Genomic DNA, 20043 nt, shown 5'->3' on the forward strand with positions numbered 1-20043 from the left:
ATTTAAAATTATATATAAAATTTATATATATAAATTATATATATATTCCATTTGTTCTGTCCCTCTAGAGAACACTGAGTAATACACTTATCAATAATAGTATTGAATATAAATAAACTAGACTTTCCAATCAAAGGACATAGACTGGTTGACTGGATTAAAAAACAAAACCCAAACATCTATTGCCTACAAGAAACACGTTTCACCTATAAAGACACTTATAGCCTGAAAATAAAGGAATAGAAAAAGATATTCCAGCAAATGAAAACCAAAAGACAAAGAAGGTCACTATAGAATGAAAAAGGAGTTGATTCAACAAGAGGATGTAATACTTCTAATTATATGTGTATCCAATACTGGAGGACTCAGATTTATAAAGCAAATATTATTAGAGCTAAAGGGAGAGATGGTCCCAATATAGTAATAGCTAGAGGCTACAACACCCCACTTTCAGCATTGGACAGATCCTCCAGCCAGAAAATCAACAAAGAAACATTGGGCTTAATCTGCACTATAGACCAAATGGACCTACTAGATATTTACAGAACATTTCATCCAATGACTGCAGCGTTAAATTCTTTTCCTCTACACATGGATCACTCTCAAGGATAGACCATATTATAGGTCACAAAACAAGTCTTAAAACATTCAAAAAACTAAAATAATATCAAGTATATTATCTGACCACAATGGAAGAAAACTATAAAACAATAAAAAGAAGAATTTTAGAACCTTTATAAATGCATGAAAATTAAACAATATGCTTCTGAATGACCAGTAGGTCAATTAAGAAATTAAGAAGAAAATCAAAAATTTTCTCAAAACAAATGACAATGGAAACACAACATACCAAAACCTGTGGGATACAGCAAGAGCAGTACTAAGAGGAGAATTTATACCTATAAGTGCCTACATCAAAAAAGAAGAAAAACTTCAACTAAATAACCTAATGATTAGTCTTAAAGACCTGGGAAACCAAGAGCAAAGCAAATTCAAAATTAGTAGAAGAAAAGAAATAATTAAAATCAGAGCAGAAATAAATGAATTTGAAATGAAAAAAATACAAAATGATAATAAGACAAAACATATTTTTAAGTTAAACAAAATTGACAAACTTTTAGCCAGACTAAAAAAAAAAAAAGAGAAAAGTTCCAAATAAATAAAATTAGAGATGAAAAAGGGGGAATTACAACTAATAATGCGGAAACTAAAAGGATCATTAGTGGCTATTATGAGCAACTATGCACCAATAGATGGGAAAATCTAGAAAACCTTGAGAAATTACTAGACCCATACAGCTACCAACATTGAACTGGGAAGAAATCCAAAACCTGAACAGACTAATAGCATGTAACAAGATCAATATCATAATAAAAGCTTCCAGCAAAATACATAAATACATAAATAAATAATTAAATCCAGGACACAGTGGCTTCACTGCTGAATTCTACCAAACATTTAAAGAACTAACACCAATCCTATGAAAACTTTCCAAAAAATAGAGAGGGAAGGAACACTTCTAAACTCATTCCATGAGGCTAGTATTACTCTGATACCAATATGAAACAAAGACACACCAAAAAAAGAAAACTACAGGCCAATACTCCTGATGAATGTTGATGCAAAAATCATAAATAAAATACTAGCAAATCAAATACAACAACAAACACATTAAAAATATCATTCTTCATGACCAAGTGGGATTTATCCTAGGGATGCAAGGATGGTTCAACATATGCAAATCGAACAATGTGCCACATTGTATGAACAGAATGGACAAAAACTATATGATCATTTCATTTGATGCTGGAAAAGCATTTGATAAGCATCTCTCTATAATAAAAACTCTCAAAAAACTGGTTATAGCAATAAAACTGGTTAAAACAATAGAGCTACCAAACAATCTAGAAATTCCACTCCTACATATACACCTATAAGAAAACATCAGTATATCTACACTCCAATGTTTATTGCAGCATTATGGACAATAGCCAAGATTTGGAAGCAACCTAAGTTTCCATCAACAGATGAATAAAGAAAATGTGGTACATACACACAGTGGAGTACTGTTCAGTCAAACAGCTATATGAATTTTATATGAGAAGAATGAGATCCTGTCACTTGCAACAACATGAATGGAACTGAAAATCATTATGTTAAGTGAAATAAGCCAGGCACAGAAAGAGAAACTTCACATGCTCTTAATCATCTATGGGAGCTAAAAATTAAAACAACTGAACTCATGGACCTCGAGAGTAGAAGGATGGTTACCAGAGGCTGAGAAGGGTAGTGAGGTGGTGGGGATTGTGGAGGAAAGGGGAATGGTTAATGGGTACAAAAAAATAGAATATATAAAACCTAGAATTTGCTAGAACAACAGGGTGAATATAGTAAAAAATAATTTAATTGTTCATTTTAAAATAACTTTAAGGAGGATAATTGGATTGTTTAAAACACAAAAGAAAAAGGCTTGAGTTGATGGATACCCTATTTACCCTGATGCGATTATGACATATTGCAAGCCTATATCAAAATATCTCGTGTAAGCCGTAAACATACACACCCACTATGCATCCACAAAATTAAAAATTAAAAATATAGATAAAATTATGCATTTATGATATTTTAAATACTGTATAAATTTTGATGGAGGAAAGCATTATAATACAATATTTTATTAAATAAGAAAAGCTATATAGCAAAAATATATTTGGAATTGTTCATGGCACACACAGAATTCAAAATTGCATCCAATATGTTTTGGTATTCTGCCAATTAAAAGAGAAGTTGTAGTTACCCAAATTTATGAGTGTTTTACATATACATAGAATTATTGAGCAATACGATTTTGTTACTAGACTTATCTTGAAAATAAAATAAATATTTCATTATGGCAGTATGCACTTTATTTTCTGCCAATTTTTTCTGCATGTCAATTAAATTTACTGAATTTGAGAATCTAAGAATCTTACTTTTTAAATTGCCTAAATGGTATTGACATTTTGCCAAAATGAGCCTTAAATTTCAGCAACATTTGTTCAAACAATCATTTGAAATTTTCAATTCAAATATTCCATAAATGATGCCCAAAACTACTTCAGATTTTAAATGCTTCATTGGGATTTGCCTATTATGAAAACAAATCTTGGTAAACAGGAAGACAGTAAAATGTTTGCTTATAACAGGGGAGCAATTGGAACAAACTTGAATAATAAGAACTCAAATTGTATACATATTAAATTTTGAAAAAAAAAAAAAATTGTAATGTGCTTCAGATGATGCTTTTCCAAACTTTCTGTGATAGAACCAGTTCTTGCTTGTATTATTTCGTCCTCCGCAAAAATGATACTTTTGGAAAGTACAATACAAAGTAGAGAAATTAAGTAGACAAAATAATATACAACTTCAAGGCTCCTTACTTTTTAAATCATTAGTTTAAGCTGCCATTAGAAACGTGACTTTGAATAATACAATCAGAAATGACTCATCTAGAAAATAAAAAGAAAATTTCAACCTTCTCAAGTTGTCATTGAAGTTACATACCAGCAAGTAATAACATGGGAACACTACAGATCATGGTTTTGTCATTCTGCAATCATACTAAAGAAAAATAATCGATTGAATATGAGTTCCCCCATAGAACATATGAAACCTTTAGGACACTTTTACAATGAACAGCATTATTATTAATATTTATGCTTAAGGTACATTGAGGCTTGGTTCTTACTAAATTATCTAAATTAGATTGACAGTAATGGTTCTTGAGGCAGACTATAGAGATCTAACTGTTTATTTTTTATAAGATAAAACTACGCAAAACAAACAAAAAACAAAAAAAAACCCAGTATAAAATATGTGATGGGGCTGGAGAAGTATTTCTTTTTTTTTTTTTGTTTCTTTTCAAGGCATTGTCTGTTCTGTCACCTAGGGGGTGAAGTGGCACAATCTTGGCTCACTGCAACCTTTCCTTCCGGCCCTCAAAAGTCTATTCCTTGCCTCAGCCTTTCCAGTAGCTGGATTAACGTCATGCACCAACAACATACCAGCTAATTTTTGTAATTTTAGAGGAGATGGGGTTTGCCATGTTGGCCAAGCTGATCTCAACTCTCTGATATCAAGTGATTGCACCACCTCAGCCTCTTAGGATGAACCCTGGCCACCTGGCCTAGAAATTTTTAAGAAAATTTTTAATTTAGCTCAAATTTTAATTTTTTATTTTTTCTAATCAACAAGTGACAACTGCAGTTTCAAAGAATTATACTTAGTCTCTTCATAGGTAACCAGTTCTGATAATTTATCCTATAAGCTGATAGTCAAATTTGTTATTTAACTTTATGAAAGGAATGAATTGCCTATGTTGGATCTTTTTGTGATGGAAAATAAAATTAAAACTATTTTATCACATTCATGAGAGATTTGAGGGTACAATTTTGTGGACATACAGTATCTAGATCATCACCTACTTTATTGATTTGTTATCTAATTATGAAATATGCTATAATAATGTAAGGAAGCTTTTTCTTTCAAGCTTCTAACTTTAATTTTTGCTCTTCAGTCTTATCTGCCACTGAAAAACCTGTTACATTCCTTCACTGTATGCATGTGTGATGGTTGATATTGAGTGTCAACTTGATTGGATTGAAGGATGCAAAGTATTGTTCCTGGGTGTGTCTGTGAGGGTTTTACCAAAGGAGATTAACATTTGAGTCAGTGGACTGGGAAAGGCAGACCCACCCTTAATCTGGGTGGGCATAATCTAATCAGCTGCCAGGACGGCCAGAATAAAAAAGCAGGCAGAAGAATGTGGAAAGTCTAGGCTGGTTTAGTTGTCTGGTTCTATCTTTCTCCTGTGCTTGATCCTTCCTGCTCTCAAACATCAGACTCCAAGTTTTTCAGCTTTGGGACAGACTTGTACTGGCTTCATTGCTCCTAGCTCCTCAGCTTGTAGACAGCCTATTGTAGAACCTCACCTTGTGATCTTGTGAGTCAACACTCATTAGCAAACTCCCCTTTGTATATACGTCCATCTTATTAGTTCTGCCCCTCTAGAGAACCCTAATTCACCATGCAACAAGATCAGTAATAATTCTCAAAATATCAGGCAAATAAGCAAGTCTAGTCTACAATTCATATGTTTAAAAACCCAGAACCACATTATTTTCTTATCTTGGAGAAATACATTCTTGACAGAATTTTAACCCTTGATAACAATCACATCTGAGCGTATAATAACAATTGTACATGACCAGTCTTCATAGAATCACATAATAGAGAATATTTTTGAATTTAACATTGGAGTAAAACTAGTATTGGTCTTCTTTTCTCTGAAATCATGTCCAACACTACCATCACCATTTGGTCTACTACTTCTGCCATATTCAAAGAAGGCAGGTCTTGTCAATTGTAAGAGCAAAGCTTATTATACCATCAGTAAATTAGGGTCAAAATAAGTAATACATGCTAGTAACCAAAAACAATTCAGATGAACTATGTAACTGTAGTTTGTCTTGAAATCCATTAGACAGCTGAGCACTAAAAGAAACTTAAACGAAACAAACTCCAGAAAGTGACAAGCCCTCAAAAGAGAAGAAAAAGCTGAGCATGGTGGCTCATGCCTGTAATCCTAGCACTTTGGGAGGCTAAGTCAGGTGGACCACCTGAGGTCAGGAGTTCAAGACCAGACTGGCCAACATGGCAAAACCCCATCTCTACTAAAAATACAAAAAATTAGCCGGAGGTGGAGGTGTGTACCTGTAATCCCAGCTACCTGGGAGGCTGAGGCAGGAGAATCACTTGAACCTGAGGGGCAGAGGTTGCAGTGAGCTGAGATTGCACCACTGCACTCCAGCCTAGGCAAAAGGAAAGATCCACAGCTCCTGTGTGCCTGAGTGAAATGGAGAGTGAGGGGAGCAAGGGCCACTGAAAAAGGTAATGAGTACCCAGTCTAACTTTCAGCAAGCCTTCTAGGGTTGTGTGTGAATGATGATGGGAGGCCCAAGATAGAAAGGAAGACTACATCACCCTCTAGTTCTTTCCCTCACATCTTAGGGAGACCTCAAATTGTGGCAGGGAGAAATTAGACCCGTAGGCTTAACTCCAGGCATTCACCTCACTAAGACTGAGGGAGAAGCAGAAGACTGGAGAGAAAAGGATCACCCAAGGCATAGAAAGCAGAGGGCAAAACTGGAAAGCAAAGAGAACTCCCTCACCACTCAAAACTCTGGCAACCAGAATATAAAGCGGGGAGAGCTTGCTCAGAGGTCAGAAGGCAAGTGGCTCACCTGTGAAATACAACAGACATCCTGAGATTCACCAGTGCCAGGACCCCAGGCCTTGCTGACAGGAAAGGCTCGACGTATTTTAGATCCCGTAGTACATTGCTATCATGGTTTTATTGACTCAACAACCATTTAAATTGACCCACACATTTACTCTTTCTGTTGCCTTACATTTCTCTTTAAATCTTTGGGTTTCCTTTTGGAATCATTTTCCTTTACCTGAAAAACACTCTTTAGTACTTCCCTTAGAATAGGTCAGCTATTAGTAAAAAGTCTTCACTGTGTCTCCAGTTTTGGAGAATATTTTTGCTGGGTAAAGAGATTTCTTATGTAAATGAAACTAAGAGTTTAAATGCTCTTTAAAAGGCTTATTCCTTGACATTCCAGAGGATTTCCCTTTCCATAATTGGGTCATAGCTAGTTTGGACACTGTCTTATAGAGAAGCATATAGCAGACATAACTTGAAGATCTTTGCAAGATACCAGGTTTCACGTGGTCCAAAAATTTTACCAATATTGGTAGGATTTGAGGGTACTGAGCCTATCAACATTCAGACTATACTAACCAACCCTTTACCTAAACTAGTAAAATACCCTTTCTAACCACAACCAAAGGAGGGACTGAGGCCCATGGTATAATCACCAATAGAAATAGGATTTATTATGTCTTGCACTATCCCATGCAATACTCTTAACCTCCCTTGAATGGGAGTTCAAAATCGTAGGGTCATGACTAGAATGATTATGCCTTGCTCACTTTGCAGGAATGCCTGATCCTCTGGATACAATTCTGTCTACTAGTCATGACCCTAAACTAGTCAGAGAGTCATCTTCTTTGCAGTGGCTCCTTCTGGTACCTAAAATATCTCCACATTGTTAACGCTAACTTCTAATCATAAAAAAAAAAAATAGACTCTGACTGGAAGAACAAAGTGCTTCTGTAAAAATCATTACAGTGCTGTCCATAGAGGCCAGGCATGTAACAGGGCAAGGAATAAATATTGGAGCTATTTTTTTTCTGTACAGTTCACTTTTACTCTTCAGAGACTCTTCAACTGCTTTATAGGAGTTGTTCAACTCCAGATAATCTGCCCTTTCCAAAACAGATAACTGGCACACCTGCCATGTTAAATGATTCCTAGACTACCACATAGTCTGTGCCCTCTTAAGTACTATTTTATTTATGGAACCCATTCTTTGCTTATTTCTCACAAATAAACCGGTTGCATCTATCAGGTAATTATTACTGGTTTTCCTTGACATCCCATAGGAAACATGTCTCCTTACAGCATGTGCCCAGGAACTTACAAAATGAAGCCACACAGGCTACTCTGAAGAATTACACAGAAGAATCACTAATTTACTTTTGTATATGCATTATTAATGTAATAATTCCTATAATGGGGTATATACAATTGGAAAAGACAGTGAGAAAGTTATGCAATTGGAAAGGTAGTAGGAAACTAAATCTTACCTGATGTTATAAATGATATTTTCATAGCTCTGAAAGCTCATTGGACCAATCTAAACTTTTCAGTTCAAGAAGTAATTATCAATGTTTTAGATTTTGATAATTACTAAAAATCATAGTTTTAGATTTTCTCTCAGTTTATCAATGTGGTATCTGTGTCATTGCTAACACTTCAGGTGCAGTTGGAGAAACACAACTGGTAACACAGAACAATTCACCTCTGAGATGTTCACCTAGCTCTTCAAGGTAGACCCCAATAGACTGTGATGTGTTTCCTTGGTCTGGACTCTAATCATTCTGCTCTCAGTTTTTGTGAATGTTGCAGTTGCCAAGTGTGGACTTCCTGTAGTCATACATGTTTCTGCATAGTCACTATCTTATCACATAATCCAACTCCTCATTTGATGAAAGGAGAAACAAAGAAGAGACCCAGGTCTGACTCCAAACTATTGTTTGTTGTTCCTGAGACAACGTATTATCTAGGGATTCTAACAGTAGTGTAGATCTGGAATGAGAGTCTTCTCTGCCTGCCCCTCTGGTCTGGCCAGAGCTTGGATGTAAAAAGAAGTTCGGGAGGAAGAATAGGAACAATCACCCCCACTAGATATGTAAGAATGAGAACAATCGCTTTACAGTTATAACTGTAGAATGCCATATAACTTGCATAATACTTCTTAGCTCACGGTATCATCTAGTTTGAATTGACCCTTGCCTTAAAAAAAACAAAAAAAAAAAAACCAGTTCATCCAAATGTTCATTCTGCTGCTCATATCATATCCTAAGGACTTCCTAGGGCAATCCATAAACAACAAAAACTCATTCTTTCTTGGTTAATTAATTTGCAAATATTTTTTCAGAAATTCTTTTTAATTGTTCTTCCTTGCTGTAGTATGCCAGTAAAATTCTGGTTATATCATAGCAGGTTTCTTTATTTAAGAGGTTTTCCACATCTAGACTAGAATACAGACATATAAAAGCATCATATAAATACAATAATTTACCTAATTAGGTTATAGGTTAACACAAATATGAATGGCTTAAGAACAAAACAAATACTCAAGCAGACCCTGAGAAGATAAAGCAGCAAATGGATCTTCTCATCCTGAAGTATCAAAATGCTATATTACTTGTTAGTTCTATAGCATTCTTCCTCTAAAGAACTCAAGAAGTTTGGACATACCTTGAAAAGGCTTTTAAAGACATTCTAATACTTAGTAGTAGTACTGAGTCATTGTCAGCATGAAAACTCAAAAGAACATCCCAGGACAAAATAATGATCCTTGCTATAGACTAACACTGGAGAAACAAACTTGGATTGAGGACAGCTGTGGTCATCTGTAACAATGCCACACAAGGCAAATTGCTTAAACATTCAGACCTCATTTTTCTCCTATAAAAAATGGAATCATAATATCTGTCATACTTCACTGAAAATGTTACTGAAAGAGTAAAGTTAAATAATGAATATAAAAATAATTGCAAACTGCAAAATATGACACAAAGTCAAGAAATTGTGTCTGTGTATATATGTTTTAGGTCTTATATAGCTTTTTATTCATGGATTTATATTCTTCCCACATCTACCCACTCTGCTATCCCCATGCCCACCATCCCAATTTTTCATACCCCAAAATCAAACTATTATATCTTCCAGGAAGTTGAATCTATACATCGTGAATTGAAAATCTCATTCATTGTATTTACTTGAATTTGAACCAATCATAGGAAGTAGGGTGGAGAAACTGGGGGGCAGCATAGAAAATCAACTTCAATAAATGCCAACACTGAGGAATCAACTTCTTCGTATGCTTTGTGTAGCTGTATGAATCCAAAACAATTCATTTAGAATGTAATTTTGCATGTGATTAATCTATCATCTGGTCTGATTGCTTCTGGTACATTTTTATAATTATAAATTGAATGGAGAATAAAGATAATTCAAATAATCTTATTGGCTAACGCACAGGGCATTAATTCAGTTTATAATAGCAATAATGACCTCAGCCCAGGACATTTCTAGGCAATTAATGACTGGCTGGAGTTAATGGCCCGAGTTTCAGCCAAGGACCATCAACTCCTCCTAGCTGGTCATCAATCCTCAGAAAATGCCCAATGTTCAGATCCATTCAGAGTTTGACTTCATCCCAACTTTATATTTTCAAATAAGTTTGTGCTTTACTCTTTTTCTTCAAATTCTATGCCACTTGTAAACTGAGTAAAATAATTGACATTGTTTTGAATAATAAATTAATTCATGGAACATAAGAACAACTAAATGACACATAGACATTATACATTAAATTGTATTGTAATGTTGAAAACAGAGTACAGACCCAAAACAAAGGGTATTGATTTCTCTAACTCTACAACTTTCTCAAAATCAGTCCTGCTAAGGAAAACCTGGGTTGTGAGCCCCGAATTTCATGTTCGTAGTTTATTTCTCCCAGAGAAAAAAAATCAGATTTAACCTGTAATGTATGCATTTCTGCTTTCTACCTATCAACCTATCCTGTTTGACTTTAAATTCTTTTCCAGAAGGAGTGGAGACATAGCAGAGAGAAGCATGACTTAACATGCAAGCCCAAGCAATACCAAATGACAATATCAGCAATCATTTCAAGCTTCTCTAGAGTATTTTACCTATTTTTTATTCCCCTATCTCACAGGAGGCAGATGAAACAGATGAGCTGGATTACCAGCAGCATGGCACACACAAGCTCTTTGTGAGCTGTTCAAGCGGAGAGAGGGATTCGACCAATCAGCCCCTATCTCTACGGGAGGCCACCAGGATGCTGCTCTCACCTCTCACCAGAAACCAGAGACTACAGAAAGAGTAATGCAGTGTCTCATTGAGTTTGCTTCCCATCAGCTCCCCTTCCCTTTTTTTCTTTCTGATTCCTTTGTTGTTTTAATCCATCATGAGAAAGCCAGAAGTCATGAAATGACAGTATGTAAAGTGACCTTTACAATCAGGGTTACTGGCCTGGAAGACATGGACTCAGAACACCTGTGGCTGTTAATAAACAAGAAGATGCTTTCATTCAGAGATCATACTTGTCCAAAGTCTATTCTATTCATTATCTATTTTTAAAAGGCAACCCTTTTAGAAATATGTATAACACATTCAAGTGGGCAATTCATTATCATTATTACTTACATTAACAGCTAATGTCCAAAACAGGCCTCTTGCAGGCTGTGCAGTCATTGCCTGTAAAAGGAAACAGAATGTCCCTCAGTAGCTGAACTAATATCTCCCAGAGGGATTCCTCAACAGAAAATGGGAGATGTGTTGCCAAAGAATAAAGTCTGGTCATGAAAAATGACTGATGATGAGAATAGTCAAAACAATGTTAATAAATGACAAATAACAATATACTCTTATAAAGTAAAGAGAAACATTGCATTCCCATCTTTTCTTGCTTCCTAGGAAGATGAGTATCTGTCATTAAAACCGTCATTCCTGCTGTCAAAATGCAGACATAGAATAATTCAAAAACTGTCACAAAGAGCTTTACATATTGATGGTTTGATGTAGGATGGAGTCAGAAGTAAAGAAATAAAAGTCCAGAAAACAGTATTCTCCCTATGCCTTAATCTACCTTCACCCAGAGGCCACATGCAGATATGAGACAATAGAGATACTGAGGATTGTTAAGCAGTAGTGCAATATTAAAAGATGATCTGTCAAATTTTGCTAAGGTAGATTTGATATGCTGGACTAGCATTTTAATTTGCTCAATATCATACAAATCAATACTAAATTTGGAGGAAAACAAGTAAGATCTATAAAATACAAATAATTTTTGAATTTAAGAAAAAAGTAATAATTTTGTTTTACTGATTTACAGAAAGCAACTGATGATCAATGTCAATTGTCCCAATTTAATTTCTTGAAGCAGACAAGTTGATATATATTCTATAGATAAAGATGTAACTAGATAATTGGTTTAGGACCAGATTTTCTCTGTTGGAATTCAGAAGGTTCAGGAATCTTCAACCCTGTTTTGCAGAGCTAGGAAATGAATTCATGTCTGTCTTAAAACAAATCCTATGTGCTTTCTGTCTTACTGTGGCTCACATGCTAAAATCTCCTCCTATGATTCCATACAATATGCTATTTCACCTAGAGGGATTTTACAAACCATTTAAATGCAAACAGGGAGAATTCACCATTACTCCACATCATGGATTGTGTGTTTATGTACCCCGCTGTCAAATTCGTATGTTGAAGCCCTAACCCCCAACAGAATGGTATTAGGAGGTGAGCCCTTTGGGAGGTAACTAGGTCATGAGGGTGGAACCTCTATGATGGAATTAGTGTTCTTATGAAAAGGGAAATAGAGTTAGCTCAATCAATTTCTACTGTGTGAAACTACAATGAAGAACTGGCAGTCTATATCCCAAAAGTGGGCCCTCACCAGAACTGAGCATGCTGGCACCCTGATCTTGGACTTCCAGCCACCAAGTCTGTGAGAAATGCATTTCTGCTGTTTATAAGTGACCCAGTTTATCGTACTTTGTTACAGCATCCTGAACTAAGACACTAATTATCTATTTAACTTGTTTAACTATAAAACAAGACAAGGTACATGCCCCCAAAAAGCTCTGATTTGCATCTAACTAGAGGTTAGAATTTGGAAAATCTTATTATCTAAGGAAGGCTGCAGCTTCAATCAGAGGGTGAAAAAGAAGTGACATCAGTATCCATAATTTAAAGCATGTCTTAAAACAGCCCCCAAAGAACACTTAAATGTTGATAATGAAGATCAAGAGCTGCAAGTAGCATACAGTTGTATAACCGTTATTCAAACTATGCATGTAAGAAAAGGCATGCGGTTAAACATTATTCCCAGTTGAGTCTAGGGGAAAAAGAACACGATAAAGGTTCATATATACCTTTCTGGTTACCAAGTGGATGGTCTCTCTCCTCTTACCTCCTTGGATTAAAGGGTCTCTAAGATGTATTTAGCTTGTGAACTCCTATATTTAATTTCCATTTAGATTACACAGTGAACATTAATTACAGGTATACCTCCATTTTTTTGTACTTCATTTTATTGTGCTTCACAGACACTGTAGCAACCCTGAACTGAGCAAGTCTATCAGCCCCAATGTTTCCGATGTCATGTGCACACTTGTGTCAAATTTTGGTAATTCTTGCAATATTTTAAACTTTTAAAATTAATATTATATCTATTATTGTGACCTGTAGTCAGTGATCTTTGATGTTACTATTATAATTGTTTTTGGGTATCATGAACCCCACCCATGTAAGATGGCAAAACAGTAGGTAAATATCGTGTGTGTTTTGACACCTCCACGAACTGGCTGTTACCATCTCTCTTCTTCTCTTTGCACCTTCCTATTCCCTAAGACACAATACTGAAATGAGACAAATTAAAATTTCTACAATGGCCTATAAGTATTCAGGTAAAAGGAAGAGTCACTGATCTCTCACTTTAAATCAAAAGTTAGAAATAATTAAGCTTAATGAGGAAGGCATATTGAAAGCCAAGATAGGCTAAAAGCTAGATTTTTGTCACCAAATAGTTTGCCAAGTTGTGAATGTGAATGTAAAGGACAAGTTCTTGGAGGGAATTAAATGTGCTACTCCAGCGAACATAAAATGTTAAGAAAGCAAGACAGCTTTATTGCTGATATGAGAAAGTTTAGTTGTCTGGATAGAAGATCAAACTAGCTCCAACATCCCCTTAAGCCAAAGCCTCATCCAGAGCAAGGCCCTAACTCTCTTCTTTTCTGTGAAGGCTGAGAGAGGTAAGGAAGATGCGAAGGAGAAAAGCTTGAAGCTGGCAGAGGTTCATTCCTGAAGCTTAGGGACAGAAGCTATCTTTATCACATAAAAATGCGAGAGGGATCTGTCACTTCAGCTCTGGTTGCCTTGGCTCCACCTATCTCCTTGCTAGAGCCTGCTTCCCATCCTACCACCTCTCTGCTCTGTTCTTGTTGCTGAACTTCTTCCCCCCAAAAATCTGGCAGGAGTGACTTTGCCTAAGCCCAAGCCAGCAGTGGGCTGGGGGACCCAGTAAGTGTCCATGGGCTACCCTTCAAATGACAACATCTTGTTCTTTGGCTGATACAATGAGTGAACAGTTTGTCAAAGAACTGCCATTAGGGGTAGAAACTGTCACTTTTCCTCAAGTAGCTATTGCTAAAACGCCATTTATTACTGGAGAAAACATTGACACTTCCAGTGACCTAATATTGGCTCAGATACTACAGATGGAATTTGGCAAAGAATATGATGCACAACTTAGGCATAAAGAAAAGAAGATTCAAAGGAGATAAAAAAAATTTCCATGTCCTTTGAAAATCATTGAAAAGTCCATCCTGATGAAGACAGTGATAGCTCTGAAGATGAGGCTGACTGCCAGGATACTCATGATGATCTCTACTGACTAGCAAAACCAGTTCCCACTCCCAAAAAGGGTTTTATTGGAAAAGGAAAGGGCATTACCACCAAACATCATGAAGTAGTATGTGGGAGAAAGAATCCAGCAAGAATGGAAAAATTTGTACCTGCATTTCAGGTAGAAGACAGAATGGATTTAAAACTACCAAACAACATTTTTGAAGCTTCAAAACAACATGCCTACTCAGAAGAACATCAAAGTGCCTTCCCCCACAAGAAAAAGGAGCACTCTACTGAAGAAAATGCAGTTGATCCCGAGACATGTTTTTTTATGTATGAAAAGGTCAACTCTGGAATGTTTGAGACAATCACTGACTTTTAGTACAGGAGAGAAATCCATTGTCTTTCATGTATACAGAAAGAGCATGGAGGATGAATATAGTAAAGTCATACCTACACAATGTGCCATCATGGTATTTACAACAACCCTTAATGAGTGGAAGAATCATGACCAATAAGTTAAAGATGATCTTAGGTATAAAGATCACTTCAGTGAACTAAGTCCACATAAGATTATCCACATGTGGGCAGAAAGCGAAATCCACAATCTCACAAGAATGCAGAGAACTAGAATTCATTGTCTAACAGTTATACAACTTGAGTACAAGAAATACGTTTTAGCTATGTCTTTTATTGGGCATGATTATGTTCCAGCCCCTAAATTAAAAGAACTAAAGCTCAATAGTGAAGGAATGAAAGAAACTTACTAACAAACTCTTCATTTGATGCAGCAGTTATGTAATGAACGTACACTTTTTCATATCAACCTCAACAAGTATAACATACTTTGGCATGCTGGAAAGGTCTGGTTGTTTGACATCCATTAGTCAGGAGAATTAACTTGTCTTAATGGACTGGAATCATTGTTCCATGACTATAAAATGTCTCATAGTTTTTCCAGAAAGGAGTAGTAAGGAAAGCCGTTAATGAATGAGACCTCTTCAATGCTGTTTTAAACATCTCAGCATATAATGAAGGGGATTTTTTTAGCTAAGATAGAAGCTTTGGAGACAGTGAATGAAGATCACACTCAGAAGAATGGAAAGAAAGCTGCTTCATGCCCACTAGTATTTTATGGTGAATACCACCAATGCCCACTGCCTTCAATGTAAACACAGAGGTGATTGCCAGTTACCAATAGCAAACAAAGCTATGGTTGTACTTGCAGTACCAAAACCTGAGAGCTATACAGTGGTGTTTCTCTGCTATCCCCCCTCCTTGTAACACATGTGCCAAATGTGTGGAATTTTTAGCTCAGCATTGAGAAAATAAAATCTCACTACCTTTAAGAAAAAGTGCAAAGTGAAGCAGCAAGTGCTGATGTAGAAGCTATGGCAAATTATCCAGAAGATCTAATTAAGATAGTTGGTGAATGTAGCTACACTAAAAAACAGATTTTCCATGTAGATGAAATAGCTGTCTATTGGGGGAAAAAATGCCAGCTGAGACTTTCATAGTTAGAGAAGTCAATGCCTATCTTCAAAGCTTTAAAGGACAGACTGACTTTTTTATTAGAAGCTAAATGCAGCTAGTGACTTAAAGTTAAAGCCAATGGTAATTTACCATTTCTGAAGTACCAGGGCCTTTAAAATTATACAAAATTAATTCAAGATGGATTCAAGATTGGTATTAGAGAAAATAATGTTTTAGAGGGGGAAATCACAACCATAATAATACTCATAAAATACACCTAGAAAAGAAAACCTAAAAATAATACATTCAGTGATCCGTAGGCATGGGCCAAGGTACGTTCATTGTCTGAAACACCATAATGAGCAACATGCAACATATTAAGCTCAAATTTGACACAATGGGATCTAATTAAACTAAGAGCTTCTGCACAGCAAAAGAAAACGTACCATCAGAGTGGAACAGGCAAAATCCATACAGAATGGGAGAAAATTTTTGCTAAAATCTACGCTTATCTGACAAAGGGCTAGATATCCAGAAGCCTACAAAGAAACTCAAGACAAATTTACAAGAAAACAAAACAAATGCAAAACCACAAATCAAAACGTGGAACAAAAGAGGAATAAATGACAGACACATATCTCAAAAGAAGACCCACCCCCCCATGACATACAGCCAACAGGACACGATAAGAAAAATGCTTCATCGAAGTCACTCACCATCAGAGAAAATGCAAAATCAAAAGCACACACAATGAGATTTTACCATCCCACACTAGTCTAGAATAGGCAATCACTTGAACAATGCAGAAACAACAGGTGCTGGAGAGAGATAGTGGAGAAATAGGAACACTTTTCCACTGTTGGTGGGCTGTAAACTAGTTCAACCATTGTGGAAAACAGTATGGCGATTCCTCAAAGGATCTAGGAAACTAGAAATACCATTTGACCCAGCCATCCCATTTCTGGGTATATACCCAAAGGATTATAAATGCACACGTATGTTTATTGCGGCACTATTCACAATAGCAAAGACTTGGAATCAACCCAAATGTCCATCAGTGACAGACTGGATTAAGAAAATGTGGCACATATACACCGTGGAATACTATGCAGCCATAAAAAAGGATGAGTTTGTGTCCTTTGTAGGGACATGGATGCAGCTAGAAACCATCATTCTCAGCAAACTATCCCAAGAACAGAAAACCAAACACCGCATGTTCTCACTCATAGGTGGGAATTGAACAATGAGATCACTTGGACACAGGAAGGGGAACATCACATACTGGGGCATATTGTGGGGAGGGGGAAGGGAGGAGGGATAGCATTAGGAGATATACCTAATGTAAATGATGAGTTAATGGACGCAGCACACCAACATGGCACATGTATACATATGTAACAAACCTGCACGTTGTGCACATGTACCCTAGAACTTAAAGTATAATAATAATAAATAATTACACTAAATCTACCCTGCCTGTGCTCTAGAAATAGAAAAACAAAGCCCAGATGACAGCACATCCTTTTACAGCAAGGTTAAATGAATATTCTAAGCCTATTGTTGAGACCTACTACTCAGAAAAAGACTTCTAGCCACCCAAGAGCTCTGCTGGAGATGCACAAGGAGATTAATATTGTCTTCATGTCTGCTAACAGAACGTCCACTCTGCTTCCCATGGATCAAGGAGTCATTTCAACTTTCAAATGTATTATTTAAGAAATATATTTTGTAAGGTGATTGCTGCCATGGAAAATTATTCCTTTGACAGATCTGGGCAAAATAAATTGAAAAACCTTTGGAAAGGATTCACCATTCTAGCTGCCATTAAGAACATTCATGGTTCATCAGAGGAAGTCAAAATATCAACTTTAATAGGAGCTTGGAAGAAGTTAACTCCAATTCTCATGGATGAGTCCAAGGGGCTCAAGACTTCAGTGGAGGAAGTAACTGGAGATATTGAAATAGCAAGAGAACTAGAATCAGAAGTAGAGCCTGAAGATGTGATTGAATTGTTAACAATACCATGATAAAACTTGAAGGAATAAGGAGTTTCTTCTAATGAATAAGCAAAAATAGTGGTTTCTTGAGATGGAATGTACTCCTGGTGAAGATGCTGTGAACATTGTTGAAATGAGAACTTATCTAAAATATTCCATAAACCTAGATGAAAAATCAGTGGCAGGATTTGAGAGGACGACTCCAATTTTGAAAGAAGTTCTACTGTGGGTAAAATGCTATCAAACAGCATCACATGTTATCAAGAAATTGTTCGTAAAACGAAGATCAATCGATGTGACAAACTTCATTGTCTTATTCTGAGAATTTGCCACAGCCATCCCAACTTTCAGCAACCACCACCCTGATCAGTCAGCATCCATCAGCATAGAGATAAGACCCTCCACTAGCAAACAAATTAAGACTCACTGAAGGCTCAGATGATCACTAACATTTTAAAGTATTTTGTAACTCAAGTAGGTACATTGTTTTTATAGACATAATGCTATTGCATACTTAAGACTACAGTATAAACATAAGTTTTACATGCACTAGGAAACCGAAAATTTATGTGACTTGTTTTATTATGGTGATCAGAAACTGAATCCACAGTATCTCCAAGGTATGCTTACAACTATCTTCCCTCAGTTTACTGAAAATACGCTCTAGTATTTGTATTTATAGATGCTAATGAGCATGTACAATGAGGATGCTTTAGATTTAGAGAGCAGTATCAGGAAATCTGTGAATTGCAAAGTCACCTGTCAAAAAAGTTGCTTTTAATTCATTTTAAAATAAGAGTTTATGATGTAATTGCCTCAGTCTGTCCCCAGTTTATTGAACTGATGGACACAAGATGCTCTTTCTAAAGCGAGTCCATTTTTAAGATGTGGTCTACTCTCTTTAGAGACATAACATCAAGAAAGCAACGTTGAAACATACATAGGGAATTCTGAATTTAAAAATTGACTTTATTCTGAAAATCTAAAGAGCAGTTGTTTCAAGAGACCGCTTTAAAAAAATACAACTGCATACATAGCTATCATGTTGCTAAGATACCACACAAAATATACCCAACTATTAATATAGTTGAAATGTGGCCGAAGACCTATGTCCTGAGAGCTGATCCAGTCATTCAGAGAGGATAGGAGAAGGATGACAAAACAGAGCTCTTCTCCCTCATTGCTAATGGTAGGGATTATTTAAAAGAGTTTTGAAATTGTTTTCTCACTTCACTTTTTATACTGTTCTCTTGGCGCATGGCACCCCTCTCCACTGACAACCACAAGCCCAGGGCCTTGCTGTTCTTCACTTCTCCTTCTGTATTCCCTATCCTCTTCTCCTTACTCACTCCCAGAAACCATTTACTTCATTTTCCTAAAACCACATTTCAGAATCTATTTGTGGGATGACTCTTGGGTTGAAGTTAGAAAAAAGACAATTAAACCCTGTGTCTGATATTCCTCTGGTAAGAAATTGTAATAGTCCTTTGCTTAAATTACATAGTGATAATGAAGAATAAAATTTAAAATATAAACCATAGGAATGCATGATGTCAGTTAAATTGCAAGCCAAATTCTAAGTATTATTTTGTTGTGCCAATTTACAAATGTGTGAAGAACTCATAGCCCATGAACACTTTGATAATTCTATACATTTTAGCTAGCAGATAATAAGTAACCCTAATGAATCTCTAATTGGTAAAATTTTAGGTAGTCCTATGAGCATGGGTGAAAAAGAGTCAGGAATTTGGAAGAAATTTACTTTGTGCAAGGGATGAATCATCTAGACAGTAAGCTCCTCAGAGTCTGCCAACGTCAGGGTCCCAGAAGCTCATCCTAACTTCTCAGTTTTATTTCTATCTTTCTTTTTTCCAAAATTACTCTTATTTGCAATATGTATATTATATACATGTATATATATTTCTTTTACACACATACCTTTTATAAATTAAAAGTAACTGAAATACATATAATTTAGTAAAAAAGTAATTTTGAAGGAGTACATATGAATATGTAATACATATATATAGTTTTATGGCAAGAAAAATTTGAGACTTCATGTGTTTCTAGGGGAGTTTCTATCAGTGGTTTCTGAGGAGGAGATGACAAGGGATAGCAGTTCATTGGTAAATTTCATCTGTCAATGGTAAGGAATGAATGGTCTTACCCAAGTGGTCCCTCTGATTATAGTCTCTAGTATAGCCATACAAAAACATTAGTTCTGAAAAATAATTCAAGTCATTCTAGAAAATGATTCAGTCATTGAATCAATTATTCAAGTCCATAGTTTGTCCTATTTGATAAAAGGCCAGCCATTTTCTTCCTTAAATGAGAGGCATATAATCTAACTCTGCATCTTAAGGAGCATGGGTGATGTTCAGCTACAAAACTTACTTTAGAACACAGTTTAGACAGATAAAATAGGAAAGGCTACAAAAAATGACATATGAGGGT

General features: G+C 35.9%; 1 pseudogene; it reads left to right on the forward strand.

Annotated features, from left to right (window-relative positions):
• The first annotated feature begins 11285 nt into the window (after positions 1 to 11285).
• Positions 11286 to 15291, forward strand: LOC108540371 (serine/threonine-protein kinase RIO3 pseudogene; annotated as a pseudogene).
• The last annotated feature ends 4752 nt before the right edge of the window (positions 15292 to 20043 follow it).

This window comes from Rhinopithecus bieti, unplaced genomic scaffold, assembly GCF_001698545.2.
Source record: "Rhinopithecus bieti isolate Rb0 unplaced genomic scaffold, ASM169854v2 scaffold_17962, whole genome shotgun sequence".
NCBI classification, from domain to species: domain Eukaryota; kingdom Metazoa; phylum Chordata; class Mammalia; order Primates; family Cercopithecidae; genus Rhinopithecus; species Rhinopithecus bieti.